This window comes from Pleurodeles waltl, chromosome 1_2, assembly GCF_031143425.1.
Source record: "Pleurodeles waltl isolate 20211129_DDA chromosome 1_2, aPleWal1.hap1.20221129, whole genome shotgun sequence".
Taxonomy (NCBI): Eukaryota; Metazoa; Chordata; class Amphibia; order Caudata; family Salamandridae; genus Pleurodeles; species Pleurodeles waltl.
In genome coordinates, this window is record NC_090437.1 from 797,990,726 (window position 1) to 798,007,277 (window position 16,552).

Consider the following 16,552-nt stretch of genomic DNA (forward strand, 5'->3'; position numbering starts at 1 on the left):
GTCTGTAGCACAGACCCTGGTACTGCCAAACTGCCTTTCCCAGGGTTTCACTGCAGCTGCTGCTGCTGCCAACCCCTCAGACAGGTTTCTGCCCTCCTGGGGTCCAGCCAGGCTTGGCCCAGGATGGCAGAACAAAGGACTTCCTCTGAGAGAGGGTGTTACACCCTCTCCCTTTGGAAAATGGTGTGAAGGCAGGGGAGGAGTAGCCTCCCCCAGCCTCTGGAAATGCTTTCATGGACACACATGGTGCCCATTTCTGCATAAGCCAGTCTACACCGGTTCAGGGACCCCTTAGCCCTGCTCTCGAGCGAAACTGGACAAAGGAAAGGGGAGTGACCACTCCCCTGACCTGCACCTCCCCTGGGAGGTGCCCAGAGCTCCTCCAGTGTACTCCAGACCTCTGCCATCTTGGAAACAGAGGTGCTGCTGGCACACTGGACTGCTCTGAGTGGCCAGTGCCAACAGGTGACGTCAGAGACTCCTTCTGATAGGCTCCTTCAGGTGTTGCTAGCCTATCCTCTCTCCTAGGTAGCCAAACCCTCTTTTCTGGCTATTTAGGGTCTCTGTCTCTGGGGATTCCTTAGATAACGAATGCAAGAGCTCATCCGAGTTCCTCTGCATCTCTCTCTTCACCTTCTGCCAAGGAATCGACTGCTGACCGCGCTGGAAGCCTGCAAAACTGCAACAAAGTAGCAAAGACGACTACTGCAACTCTGTAATGCTGATCCTGCCGCCTTCTCGACTGTTTTCCTGGTGGTGCATGCTGTAGGGGTAGTCTGCCTCCTCTCTGCACTAGAAGCTCCGAAGAAATCTCCCGTGGGTCGACGGAATCGTCCCCCTGCAACCGCAGGCACCAAAGAACTGCATCACCGGTACCCTGGGTCTCCTCTCAGCATGACGAGCGAGGTCCCTTGAATCCAGCAACTCTGTCCAAGTGACTCCCACAGTCCAGTGACTCTTCAGTCCAAGTTTGGTGGAGGTAAGTCCTTGCCTCCCCACGCCAGACTGCATTGCTGGGAACCGCGACTTTTGCAGCTACTCCGGCCTCCGTGCACTTCCGGCGGAAATCCTTTGTGCACAGTCCAGCCTGGGTCCACGGCACTCTAACCTGCATTGCACGACCTCCTAAGTTGTCCTCCGGCGGCGTGGGACTCCTTTGTGCAACTTCGGGTGAGCACTGTTTCACTCCACTTCGTAGTGCCTGTTCCAACACTTCTGCGGGTGCTGCCTGCTTCTGAGAGGGCTCCTTGTCTTGCTCGACGCCCCCTCTGTCCCCAGACGCAATTGGCGACATCCTGGTCCCTCCTGGGCCACAGCAGCATCCAAAAACCCTAACTGCACAATTTGCAGCTAGCAAGGCTTGTTGGCGGTCTTTCTTCAGGAAAACACTTCTGCACGACTCTCCACGGCGTGGGGGATCCATCCTCCAAAGGGGAAGTCTCTAGCCCTTGTCGTTCCTGCAGAACCTTCAGCTTCTACTGTCCAGTAGCAGCTTCTTTGCACCCACAGCTGGCATTTCCTGGGCATCTGCCCATCTCCGACTTGCTTGTGACTTTTGGACTTGGTCCCCTTGTTCCACAGGTACCCTCGACTGGAAATCCATCGTTGTTGCATTGCTGGTTTGTGTCTTTCCTGCAGAATTCCCCTATCACGACTTCTATGTCCTTTGGGGAACTTTAGTGCACTTTGCACTCACTTTTCAGGGTCTTGGGGTGGGCTATTTTTCTAACCCTTACTATTTTCTAATAGTCCCAGTGACCCTCTAAAAGGTCACATAGGTTTGGGGTCCATTCGTGGTTTGCATTCCACTTTTGGAGTATATGGTTTGTGTTGCCCCTATTCCTATGTGTCCCCATTGCATCCTATTGTAACTATGCATTGTTTGCACTGTTTTCTAATACTATTACCGCATATTTTGGTATTGTGTACATATATCTTGTGTATATCTGCTATCCTCATACTGAGAGTACACTCTGAGATACTTTGGCATATTGTCATAAAAATAAAGTACCTTTATTTTTAGTATATCTGTGTATTGGTTTTCTTATGATATTGTGCATACAGTATGACACTAGTGGTACTGTAGGAGCTTCACTCGTCTCCTAGTTCAGCCTAAGCTGCTCTGCTAAGCTACCATTATCTATCAGCCTATGCTGCTAGACACCCTACACACTAATAAGGGATAACTGGGCCTGGTGCAAGGTGCAAGTACCCTTTGGTACTCACTACAAGCCAGTCCAGCCTCCTACATTGGTTGTGCAGTGGTGGGATAAGTGATTTGAGACTACTTACCACTTTTGTCATTGTACTTTTCATAAGAGAAAAATATACAAAACAAGGTCAGTGTATGTACACCTAACCAAAAAGTTTTGCATTTCTTTTCTCACCTCTTTTCTAAAGTGCTGAAAAGTACTTCTAAACTTTCTTAAAGTTCTTAAAAGTTTAAAAAGTTTTTTTCTGTCTTTCTAAAAAAGTTCTGAAAACGTTTTTCTCTTTTTCTGTCACTTAAACTCTTTCTAAAAATGTCTGGCACAGGCCAAAATGTTGATCTGTCCAAACTTGCATATGATCACCTTAGCTGGAAAGGAGCAAGGAGTCTCTGCATAGAGAGAGGTTTGAGTGTAGGGAAGAATCCTTCTTTGGAATTATTGCTTAACATGCTTAAAGAACAAGATAAGGCCAGAAGGGCCCCATCTGTTGAAAAAGTAGCTAATGCTTCCCAATCTGATCCAGGGACTCCCCTAGGAAAAGATTCAGGAAAGAAACTTCCTAGCCTGCCCATTACTAGACAGCCTAGCATAGTTGGTACTGATGTTGAGTCATACCATACAGATAGTGTTGTCTCACATCTTAACAAGAGTATTCCTTCTCACCACAGTAGAAGTGATGTTTCTGTTAACCAAGCTGTTAGGGATAGGTCTCCTTCTGTCAATTCTCATCATACTTCTGTTTCTAGACATGTCCCTCCCACCCACCCTGATGACAGATTGTTAGAAAGGGAGCTCAATAAATTGAGAGTGGAACAAACCAAACTGAAGCTTAAGAAGCAACAGCTGGATTTGGATAGACAGTCCTTAGAACTAGAGAAGGAAAGACAGAAGTTGGGTTTAGAAACCCATGGTGGCAGCAGCAGTATTCCCCATAGTCATCCTGCAAAAGAGCATGATTCCAGGAATCTGCATAAGATAGTTCCCCCTTATAAGGAGGGGGATGACATTAACAAGTGGTTTGCTGCACTTGAGAGGGCCTGTGTTGTACAGGATGTCCCTCAAAGGCAGTGGGCTGCTATCCTATGGCTATCATTTAGTGGAAAAGGTAGGGATAGGCTCCTTACTGTGAAAGAAAGTGATGCCAATGATTTCAAAATTCTTAAGAATGCACTCCTGGATGGTTATGGCTTAACCACTGAACAGTACAGGATAAAGTTCAGAGAGACCAAAAAGGAGTATTCACAAGACTGGGTTGATTTCATTGACCATTCAGTGAAAGCCTTGGAGGGGTGGTTACATGGCAGTAAAGTTACTGATTATGACAGCCTGTATAACTTGATCCTGAGAGAGCATATTCTTAATAATTGTGTGTCTGATTTGTTGCAACAGTACTTGGTGGACTCTGATCTGACCTCTCCCCAATAATTGGGAAAGAAGGCAGACAAATGGGTCAGAACAAGGGTGAACAGAAAAGTTCATACAGGGGGTGACAAAGATGGCAACAAGAAGAAGGATGGTAAGTCTTCTGACAAGGGTGGGGACAAATCTAAAAATGAGTCTTCATCAGGCCCACAAAAACACTCTGGTGGGGGTGGTGGCCCCAAATCTTCTTCTAATCAAAACAAAGAAAAGAAACCATGGTGCTATTTATGTAAAATAAAAGGCCATTGGACAACAGATCCCAGTTGTCCAAAGAAAAGCACCAAGCCTCCTACCACTACAACCCCTACTGCTACACCTAGTGTCCCTACTAATAGCAGTGGTGGTGGGAGCAAACCTACTAATAGCCAATCCAAGGGAGTAGCTGGGCTCACTATTGGTAACTTAGTTGGGGTTGGTCTTGTTAGGGAGACCACAGAGGCTGTGCTAGTCTCTGAGGGGGCTATTGATTTAGCCACCTTAGTTGCTTGTCCCCTTAATATGGATAAGTACAAGCAGCTACCCCTAATAAATGGTGTTGAGGTTCAGGCCTACAGGGACACTGGTGCCAGTGTTACTATGGTAATAGAGAAACTGGTCCACCCTGAACAACACCTACTTGGTCACCAGTACCAAGTAACCGATGCTCACAACAACACACTTAGCCACCCCATGGCTGTTGTAAATCTCAACTGGGGGGGGGGGTTACTGGTCCAAAGAAAGTTGTGGTAGCCTCAGATGTACCTGTAGACTGTCTACTAGGAAATGATTTGGAGACATCAGCTTGGTCAGATGTGGAGTTGGAGGCCCATGCAGCAATGCTGGGCATCCCAGGGCATATTTTTGCTTTAACCAGGGCTCAGGCCAAAAAGCAAAAAGGACAGGGTGACTTGGATCCTGGAACAATGGACCAAGTGCTCCCTAAAGCTAGGGCTAGTAGAAGTAAAGCACTTCCTACTATCCCTCCCTCTACAGTGGATTCTACTTCTGAGGAAGAAGAATTTCCACCCTGTGCAGAACCTACACCAGAGGAGCTGGAAGCAGACACTGCTGAGCTTTTGGGTGAAGGGGGGCCTGCCAGGGAGGAGCTGAGTGTGGCACAGCAAACCTGTCCCACACTAGAGGGTCTAAGACAGCAAGCTGTCAAACAAGCTAATGGGGATGTCAGTGACTCTCACAGAGTTTACTGGGAGGACAACCTCTTGTACACTGAAGCAAGGGATCCTAAACCTGGAACTGCCAGGAGGTTAGTGATTCCTCAGGAGTACAGAAAGTTCCTCCTAACTCTAGCCCACGACATTCCCCTAGCTGGACATTTGGAACAAATGAAAACTTGGGACAGACTTGTTCCCTTGTTTCATTGGCCTAGAATGTCAGAGGAAACAAAGGAATTTTGTAAGTCCTGTGAAACCTGTCAAGCCAGTGGCAAGACAGGTGGCACTCCAAAGGCACCCCTTATCCCACTGCCTGTGGTTCCCTTTGAAAGGGTAGGGGTTGACATAGTTGGCCCCCTTGACCCTCCTACTGCTTCAGGCAATAGGTTTATCTTAGTGGTAGTGGACCATGCCACAAGATATCCTGAAGCAATTCCTCTAAGGACCACTACAGCACCTGCAGTGGCAAAGGCCCTCCTGGGAATATTTTCCAGGGTGGGCTTCCCAAAAGAGGTGGTATCAGACAGGGGAAGCAATTTCATGTCTGCTTACTTAAAGGCCATGTGGAAGGAGTGTGGTGTTACTTACAAGTTCACTACACCCTATCATCCACAAACAAATGGACTGGTGGAGAGATTTAACAAAACTCTCAAAGGAATGATTATGGGACTCCCTGAAAAACTCCGCAGGAGATGGGATATCCTTTTACCATGCCTCCTTTTTGCCTACAGGGAGGTACCCCAGAAAGGAGTGGGCTTCAGCCCCTTTGAACTCCTCTATGGACACCCTGTTAGGGGTCCACTAACACTTGTCAAGGAGGGTTGGGAACAACCTTTAAAAGCTCCAAAGCAAGATATTGTGGATTATGTACTTGGCCTCAGATCAAGGATGGCTGAGTACATGAAAAAGGCCAGTAAAAACCTTCAGGCCAGCCAAGAGCTCCAAAAGCAATGGCATGACCAGAAGGCTGTTTTGGTTCAGTACAAACCAGGGCAGAAAGTGTGGGTCTTGGAGCCTGTGGCCCCAAGAGCACTCCAAGATAAATGGAGTGGACCCCACACAATTGTTGAGAGAAAGGGTGAAGTCACCTACTTAGTTGACTTAGGCACTGCCAGGAGTCCCCTTAGGGTGCTCCATGTCAATCGCTTGAAACCCTACTATGACAGGGCTGATCTCACCCTGCTCATGGCAACTGATGAGGGACAGGAAGAAGACAGTGATCCTCTACCTGATCTCTTCTCTTCCACAGAACAAAATGCTCTAGTGGAAGGTGTAGTTTTGGCTGATTGTCTTACTGCTGAGCAGAAAGACCATTGCATAAATCTCCTGGGTCAGTTTTCTGAACTCTTCTCTACTGTGCCAGGTACCACTTCTTGGTGTGAGCACACTATAGATACTGGAGACAGCTTGCCTGTCAAAAGTAAGATCTATAGGCAGCCTGACCATGTCAGGGACTGCATAAAGCAAGAGGTGCAGAAAATGTTAGAACTATGAGTGGTTGAGCACTCTGAAAGTCCATGGGCTTCTCCTGTGGTACTTGTACCAAAACCTCATTCCAAGGATGGAAAGAAGGAAATGCGGTTTTGTGTAGACTACAGAGGTCTCAACCAGGTAACCAAAACTGATGCTCACCCTATACCCAGGGCAGATGAGCTCATAGATACACTGGCATCTGCCAAGTATCTAAGCACTTTTGATTTGACTGCAGGGTATTGGCAGATCAGAAGATGCTAAACCTAAAACTGCATTTTCAACCATTGGAGGCCATTACCAATTCACAGTAATGCCTTTTGGATTGAAAAATGCACCTGCCACTTTTCAGAGGTTGGTGAATACAGTCCTGCAAGGGCTGGAAGCTTTTAGTGCAGCATATCTGGACGATATAGCTGTCTTTAGCTCCAGTTGGGATGATCACTTGGTCCACCTATGGAAAGTTTTAGAGGCCCTGCAAAAGGCAGGCCTCACTATCAAGGCTTCAAAGTGCCAGATAGGGCAGGGAAAGGTGGTTTATCTGGGACACCTTGTTGGTGGGGAACAGATTGCACCACTTCAGGGGAAAATCCAAACTATTATAGATTGGGTTCCCCCTACTACTCAGACTCAGGTGAGAGCCTTCCTAGGCCTCACTGGGTACTACAGGAGGTTCATTAAGAACTATGGCTCCATTGCAGCCCCTCTTAATGACCTCACATCCAAGAAAATGCCTAAAAAGGTATTATGGACAGCAAACTGTCAGAAAGCTTTTGAGGAGCTGAAGCAGGCCATGTGCTCTGCACCTGTCCTGAAAAGCCCTTGTTACTCTAAAAAATTCTACGTCCAAACTGATGCATCTGAATTAGGAGTAGGGGCAGTCCTATCACAACTTAATCCTGAGGGCCAGGATCAACCTGTTGCTTTTATTAGTAGGAGGTTGACCCCTAGAGAAAAGCGTTGGTCTGCCATAGAGAGGGAGGCCTTTGCTGTGGTCTGGGCACTGAAGAAGTTGAGGCCATACCTGTTTGGCACTCACTTCATTGTTCAGACAGACCACAAACCTCTACTTTGGCTAAAACAAATGAAAGGTGAAAATCCTAAATTATTGAGGTGGTCCATATCCCTACAGGGAATGGACTATACAGTGGAACATAGACCTGGGAGTAGCCACTCCAATGCAGATGGACTCTCCAGATATTTCCACTTAGACAATGAAGACTCATCACGTCATGGCTAGTCTTATTGTCCTTCGTTTGGGGGGGGGGGGTTGTGTAGGAAAGTACCATCTTGCCTGGCATGTTACCCCCATTTTTCACTGTATATATGTTGTTTTAGTTGTATGTGTCACTGGGACCCTGCCAGCCAGGGCCCCCGTGCTCAGAAGTGTGCCTGAATGTGTTACCTGTGTTATGACTAACTGTCTCACTGAGGCTCTGCTAACCAGAACCTCAGTGGTTATGCTCTCTCATTTCTTTCAAATTGTCACTAACAGGCTAGTAACCAATTTTACCAATTTACATTGGCTTACTGGAACACCCTTATAATTCCCTAGTATATGGTACTGAGGTACCCAGGGTATTGGGGTTTCAGGAGATCCCTATGGGCTGCAGCATTTCTTTTGCCACCCATAGGGAGCTCTGACAATTTTTACACAGGCCTGCCACTGCAGCCTGAGTGAAATAACATCCACGTTATTTCACAGCCATTTTACACTGCACTTAAGTAACTTATAAGTCACCTATATGTCTAACCTTTACCTGGTAAAGGTTAGGTGCAAAGTTACTTAGTGTGTTAGTTACTAAGTTGTTCAGGGCCAATTCCCCGGACTTTGTGAGTGCGGGGACACCATTACACGCGTGCACTACATATAGATCACTACCTATATGTAGCTTCACAATGGTAACTCCGAATATGGCCATGTAACATGTCTATGATCATGGAATTGCCCCCTCTATGCCATCCTGGCATAGGTGGCACAATCCCATGATCCCAGTGGTCTGTAGCACAGACCCTGGTACTGCCAAACTGCCTTTCCCAGGGTTTCACTGCAGCTGCTGCTGCTGCCAACCCCTCAGACAGGTTTCTGCCCTCCTGGGGTCCAGCCAGGCTTGGCCCAGGATGGCAGAACAAAGGACTTCCTCTGAGAGAGGGTGTTACACCCTCTCCCTTTGGAAAATGGTGTGAAGGCAGGGGAGGAGTAGCCTCCCCCGGCCTCCGGAAATGCTTTCATGGACACACATGGTGCCCATTTCTGCATAAGCCAGTCTACACCGGTTCAGGGACCCCTTAACCCTGCTCTGGAGCGAAACTGGACAAAGGAAAGGGGAGTGACCACTCCCCTGACCTGCACCTCCCCTCGGAGGTGCCCAGAGCTCCTCCAGTGTGCTCCAGACCTCTGCCATCTTGGAAACAGAGGTGCTGCTGGCACACTGGACTGCTCTGAGTGGCCAGTGCCAACAGGTGACGTCAGAGACTCCTTCTGATAGGCTCCTTCAGGTGTTGCTAGCCTATCCTCTCTCCTAGGTAGCCAAACCCTCTTTTCTGGCTATTTAGGGTCTCTGTCTCTGGGGATTCCTTAGATAACGAATGCAAGAGCTCATCCGAGTTCCTCTGCATCTCTCTCTTCACCTTCTGCCAAGGAATCGACTGCTGACTGCGCTGGAAGCCTGCAAAACTGCAACAAAGTAGCAAAGACGACTACTGCAACTCTGTAATGCTGATCCTGCCGCCTTCTCGACTGTTTTCCTGGTGGTGCATGCTGTGGGGGTAGTCTGCCTCCTCTCTGCACTAGAATCTCCGAAGAAATCTCCCGTGGGTCGACGGAATCGTCCCCCTGCAACCGCAGGCACCAAAGAACTGCATCACCGGTACCCTGGGTCTCCTCTCAGCACGACGAGCGAGGTCCCTTGAATCCAGCAACTCTGTCCAAGTGACTCCCACAGTCCAGTGACTCTTCAGTCCAAGTTTGGTGGAGGTAAGTCCTTGCCTCCCCACGCCAGTCTGCATTGCTGGGAACCGCGACTTTTGCAGCTACTCCGGCCTCCATGCACTTCCTGCGGAAATCCTTTGTGCACAGTCCAGCCTGGGTCCACGGCACTCTAACCTGCATTGCACGACCTCCTAAGTTGTCCTCCGGCGGCGTGGGACTCCTTTGTGCAACTTCGGGTGAGCACCGTTTCACTCCACTTCGTAGTGCCTGTTCCGGCACTTCTGCGGGTGCTGCCTACTTCTGAGAGGGCTCCATGTCTTGCTCGACGCCCCCTCTGTCCCAGACACAATTGGCGACATCCTGGTCCTTCCTGGGCCACAGCAGCATCCAAAAACCCTAACCGCACAATTTGCAGCTAGCAAGGCTTGTTGGCGGTCTTTCTTCAGGAAAACACTTCTGCACGACTCTCCTCGCCGTGGGGGATCCATCCTCCAAAGGGGAGGTCTCTAGCCCTTGTCGTTCCTGCAGAACCTTCAGCTTCTACTGTCCAGTAGCAGCTTCTTTGAACCCACAGCTGGCATTTCCTGGGCATCTGCCCATCTCCGACTTGCTTGTGACTTTTGGACTTGGTCCCCTTGTTCCACAGGTACCCTCGACTGGAAATCCATTGTTGTTGCATTGCTGGTTTGTGTCTTTCCTGCAGAATTCCCCTATCACGACTTCTATGTCCTTTGGGGAACTTTAGTGCACTTTGCGCTCACTTTTCAGGGTCTTGGGGTGGGCTATTTTTCTAACCCTTACTACTTTCTAATAGTCCCAGTGACCCTCTACAAGGTCACATAGGTTTGGGGTCCATTCGTGGTTCGCATTCCACTTTTGGAGTATATGGTTTGTGTTGCCCCTATCCCTATGTGTCCCCATTGCATCCTATTGTAACTATACATTGTTTGCACTGTTTTCTAATACTATTACCGCATATTTTCGTATTGTGTACATATATCTTGTGTATATCTGCTATCCTCATACTGAGGGTACACTCTGAGATACTTTGGCATATTGTCATAAAAATAAAGTACCTTTATTTTTAGTATATCTGTGTATTGGTTTTCTTATGATATTGTGCATATGACACTAGTGGTACTGTAGGAGCTTCACTCGTCTCCTAGTTCAGCCTAAGCTGCTCTGCTAAGCTACCATTATCTATCAGCCTATGCTGCTAGACACCCTATACACTAATAAGGGATAACTGGGCCTGGTGCAAGGTGCAAGTACCCCTTGGTACTCACTACAAGCCAGTCCAGCCTCCTACAGTCACCTTCGAGTTGACCGTGTTTCCAGTTCACGCTTAGTCCTAGCCACGTTGGCTCATTTCCTCCTTGGTCAGGCTCCTCAGCACTCGAACTCTTGGTGCTTTCTCAGATACTCTTTCTGCCATTTCCCTTTTCATCAGTTTTGCTGTTCCTTCTTTATTTGTTCCAGTTCTTCCAGATCCTGCATTGGTCTCGTGATACATCCTGGGGTTTGTTACTACACTTGCTTTGCGGAAGCTAGTAAACCTTTTTTTCTCATTACTTACTATTCTGTTGCTATGACATTGATAAAGTTATGTTTAATAGAAGCCTTTAGTAGGCAAAACTGAAGGTTCTTCATACACAAACCCATTAAAAAGGTATGTACCTGTAACTGTGAAGATTCCCTACACCAGTCCACATTACAGAGTCTCCGATTGTGTCTTTTCTTCTTTTCCACCTGGGTCAAATTCAGATTATCCTCGATTTATTAGAGGCTGGCACTTCCTCTGGATTCGTCTATCCTTGAGATCCTGACCATGTATCAATTAGTTGGGGCATTGTTTTCCCTTCAGGGATTGGCTGTGTGGAGGTAACAACCACTAAGAGACTTATTGAGCGTACAATAGCCTTCTGAAGGGTTTCAAAGCTCTGGCAACTTACAAGAAGTATTTTAATACTGTGCTTTTCTCTATAGGCGTTCTAGGCTGCTGCAGCAGTAATCAGGGCAGCCTGGGAATGGTCAGGCCATTCTCAGCCAAAAGTAACACACCTGTTCCAGCTGAGAGGCCACTGACAAAACTGTAGACCTATTCTAAAGCTTTCCACCTCCACTCCACCCTGTAAGCTCGGAAGTGGTGTGAGGACTCTTGGAAAAGGGAATTGTCCGTGCGCCATTTGGAATTCAGATAGAATATCATGATCCGTTTGAAATGTTTTGTATGATACTGTGGAGAAACTTTGAGGTAGTATCGCTCTGGGACCCTCACTGTAGTATGCAAATTGCACAATAGGGCAGTTTTATAATGCTGCCTTTTGTTTTCACACCAGTTAGCCTGCCCCAAGCCCCCTCACTATTGTTAGGTGATTTAAATGTATTTCTTTAGTTCAACATTTACACAAAAGGTGAAGGGATGAATGTTTGCAATAAGTCTAACCATGGGCAATCGCTTGGGGTCACATACAAACCTATTGTTCTTTTACCCACCATGCCACCTCAGTTTAGACCCAGCAATGTGCAAACCAGTAGAAAGTCCTAAATCACAATTCTGATAACTCCATCATTGTTTTGTCATTTCATATGTAAATCCCTTAAGAGAAGAGTCTTATCCAAAACATCAACAACCTAGTCATAAGGGATCCACCAACAGTCCAGATTTCATTGCCCTAGAAGGACAGTAATGTGTTTTTATACCTGGGCTTAGTCCTCCCTAAATAAGACCATCACAATGCAATGGTGGCCAGCAGATTGCCCGACATAGACTACGTTGACAGATGAGGATAAAATCGGCCAGGACCGGGAGTATAGTCCTGCAGGGGGAAAAAAGACGATGGTTGCACAGCTGGGCCCTAGTTTGAAATATGGAATACTTTCCATGCACCCCAAGACTGAGTGTATTGTAAAAGGAAATGGGGAGATGGTATAGGGAGATATGGACTTCACAATGAAGATGCTAGTAGTATGGTTTTTAATGTTTCTATTGAACATTTTCTTGGTCACAAATAATATGTGCTCGTAACAAAAATATGCTCATATATTTCTGCATCAGTCCAGAGTTACAAATCTTTTACAAGTTGTGCCTTCCAGGTGCCAAATAATATCAACAGTAAATAACTTTGGTGCCTCATCCCAGCTCAACATATGCTGTACCAAGGTCTCTCCTGAGTGTCCATCCCAGCTATGAAAAACAGAAGAAATCTCCCTTGATCTATCAAATGATTACTCCCTATGTAAATACCATAATTGTGCAAAAAATAGTGACACACATGTAACAAACGGAAAGAGAGGGAGGAGGAGGAAGAGCAGCCCGCATCACAGACTACCTAAACTAGTCTGTCCGGACACTGATCCTCTGATTTGAGAAAGGTTGAAATCCCTTCTATCCATAAATCTACTAGCAATTTTTGTCATGTGCCTTGTCACTCTTTAGTACATAGAACGGCCACTTTCCCATCGCCCATTTTTAGACCTCACTTTTCCTTCTGCAATGAGGTTGTCCATCTGGAGAGTGCCAGTACATAGCGATGTCCCTGTGGGCAAGGACCAGAGTGAGGTCCAGGAATCCTTTCCAAACCTTCCTTTCCCTATTCCTGGCATACAACCCCAAAAGGTACATCTCCACTTTACTGTTTCGCTAAAGGTCCTATATAGGCATTAGGCATTCAACTAGACCAATGGAAGCATTAGCTAAGTGGAGCTCAAGCCTTCACCTACCCAAGGGAGGCATGTTTCATCTTCGGGCCATGCTCCTCATTGGGTCTGCACTGCAGTGTCCAACGGGCCCCTCTAGGGGGTTCTTTGCCAGAGATATTTAATTAAAATTACTTTTAGACCCCTACTACTATTGTTTATTCATTTATGGAGTCTATGTTAAGATTAAAAACAAATCCGAGAATGCATAGGAAAATAATGTTCCTTTTATTCTCGTTATGTGGCAACAACAGCAGTTTATGGTGTTTGTGTTGAACATCACTTTCAATCTGAATAAACTGTGTGTATTTGTAGCGGGAATTCCTTGACACTAAGTTGACATGTGCTATAATCTTTCACCACTCTTTTCCCTGGGACTGTCTGCCAATCGCTTCTTCTCACTTATTCTGAAGGGTTGGAAGTTTGTCAGTCACCATTTTCTAGGAGGGACTTATAGATCCAAGAAAACAATATGTGGCCATTGCCAAATATCAGCAGTGCATGCAAAAACTAATTATAGCTCAGTTCCAACGTGGTACCACCCCAGAGATGCCGACTGCACCACTGCGCCGTACTTCAGGAACGGGGCACGTGGGAGACTATTTTCCTCGATCATTGCGGTGAGGTCTCAAAGAGTCCCTTTGGAGTGGCAGTCACTAGCTGAATACATGTGTACATAGAAGGTTACAATGAGTGAAAGTAGTAATGCTGGTTAGTAAGTTTGATGGAAATATACACTGAGTAAGTATGCCTGCAATGGTACATTACATGGAAGATCCTGGGTTCCATTTTGTGAAGCTCAGGTCTGCCTTGTGAAGAGAAGAGGAGGAGAGGAATTCTCCTAGATAGATTTGTGTATTGTTGCATTCCTGTGAGCTGGATGGAATACACACTGGAAGGAAAAACAGAGAGACCCTCTTTACACTTCAAAAGACTGCTATTTGGCTCACAAGGACTAGGCCTGTACACATTTCTGGAAGGGGAATGGGATTGATCAGGGAATCATAAAGAGTAGGGCTAAGGGTCTGGGGTTAACCTTTTGATGCACATCACTGTGGCTGACATCCATGTTTGAAATCTAGTCAATCCCATGACCTGTGTTGTGGGACTATAAGCTTCAGAGTCTCTCCTGTGGTGACAGATGGTCTTCTAGGAGAAAAGAGAGAGAAAAGTGTACACTTTAAAAGAAGCAGAGCCCCAACATAAAACTTCAAAGACACAGACCCTAAATTACATTTTGGTGTCTGGAAGTAGATTGTAAGAAGGGGAGTTTGAGACCCAAAATTGGTCATCTGCTGAGCAGCCAGACAGGCTGTATAAGAAGGAGAAGCTGTGCAAGATGTCTGCTTGTGACCAGGATGGGGGGCAAGGGCATGCTAGTCTACCTGCTGGATGAGGGAACATCGCTCAAGACACCAAGATCACACCTGCCCTAGAGTCTGAAGCACAAACACCTGCCAGCTCACCCAGACCAGTGTGCAATGTGAGTAAGTGGAGAGCGTTGGAGGGAGTGAGGTCCAGTGGGGAGGCCTACAAGAGGATTCTCTGAGCAAGATGTGAGGCTGTGCACTGATCGGGACATTGCCTGTGCCATGTTGGCTGTGCGACCCCTGTATGTCAGGAGAGGGCAGCTGGAGACCGAGCCAAGAGTGAAGCACTGTGTGGGCTTGGATGTACCCGTATAGCCAATATGTGGTGACCACAAATGCCAGAGGGGGCTAACCATAAAGTTATCACTGCTGAATCACTTGGACCCATGCCTCTCTTGGAAGGGACATTTGCACCAAGAAAGTTTGTGCCAGTGTTGTCCAAGTACTGCAGCAGTCCTGTATGCCAGGATGGGCTGCCAGTATCAATGTGCCATGGATTCCGCTTGTTACCTGAAGTAGAGACTGAGACTACGTTCAGCAAGTTGGACCCGCACTGTGAGGGAACTGCATCTGACTGACCTGAGGCCTGCCAAAGCTGCCGTAGAAGATGTTGAACCCTCAATAGGCTCCCATTGGGAGGGAAGAAAACATTTCCCCCCTCCACCCCTCTGCTGGCTAAAGCCAATTTTGCGAGCTAGGAGCTGCTTCAACTACTGATAAGGACTCTGGCAGCCCGATCAGGTGGGAGACTCTGCATCGCAGACTACTGCCACATGGACCGCAATCAGCCCAACTTCTCCAAACTAATCAGGATTCATGGGGGCTTGCTCCGAGGGCACCCTCTGCTCTGCCAAACCTCTCCTTGCTGCGAGAGCAGGTAAGTTGTGAACTGGGCCAGTTGAGCCCTGGGGGACTTGCAGTGCTGCAGTACTATGGACCGTTTTTTTTTTGGTCCTCATTTATAACAAAAGACAGCGGAAGCCATACTGTGTCCCGGCTCTGGTCAGGTCCCAGACCCAGGAGTGGGGACCAGAGGCACGGCCTCCAACCAACGTGAGGAGAGGACGTACGGAGGGGGGCAGAAAGTACCGACCCATCTAGCTCCCCTCCTCCCCTCTGTTGCGTCTAAGATAATTAATCATCAGACTCCTATTATAGTCAAATACAAAAAGATTATCCCAAATATATTTTTCCTGCCTACAAACAAGAGGAGTTAATTTTATAGAAGGCCAAAAAAGGTTCCCACATTCTCTGGCGTTTGACCTGGCCATTACTGCAATCAAAGTCAGAAATTCTCTTCACCGACAACAGCCAATCAGTATGGGTAGTAGGGGAACTCGATATCCACTTAATACATATTTACCGCCATGCTATCAATATTAAGTAGGAGAAAAGACGTGCCACAGGTTTTGACAATTTATCATGTATGTTCCCCGGGGAACCTTGTATAACCCAAAAACAATCATTGGTAGACTGATTTCTACTTGCCTATTCATAATGGATAAAATCATCTTAACCACTTTTTCCCAGAAATGTTTAATTCCCGGACATAGCCACCAGAAATCTGTCATCTACACCCTCTAGGTCTCACTATGGACAGTTACTCTTTTTTTGAAGGCGTATTTTAACTAAACCTTTGGGAGTCCAGTAAACCCTGTGCAGAGTAAAGAAGTTTTTCCTCCTCAAGGAAGTGGGTTTCACCCCTGACCAAAGCATCTTCATAGATGACTGCCAAAAATAAAGCAAGTCAACTGCTGGAAAATTAGGTTTCCATCCCTGTGCGGGTGATGGAAGAGAGACATCCTCTGCCAGTATTAGTACCTAATACCATCTTGAAACTTCTTTCTTTAGCCGCTGGGCACCTATAATTCCACTTTCCCAATCTGTAACAAGCCTGGCCTCGGGCTCTCCTTGTACCCAGGATTTAAGTTGTATCTATTTAAATCTAGATAACTTAGCATTTGTCACATCAGATAGGGACTCCCATGAGATCACAGAACTTCTGGTAACTATTTGCCCCCTTCGTGCAATTCCCCCCTCTATCAGTGGGGTAGCTAGGGCATCTTGTAAACATATAGGTGTACTGGGAGAGTCCCAGATTGGGGCCAACTCACTATAATATGGGATTCCCAACCTCGTTCTCAATACAAACCATATCTTGCAAGCGGTATTAAGAACTTTTAATCTTACTTTTTTGTAGTATCTGGGGTGGCCAAATTTATAAAGAAAATGTGTACCCTGCTCTCGAAAGCTACTTGTTAGTGCCCGTAACAGTGAGGGACCATATTCTTTAGAAAA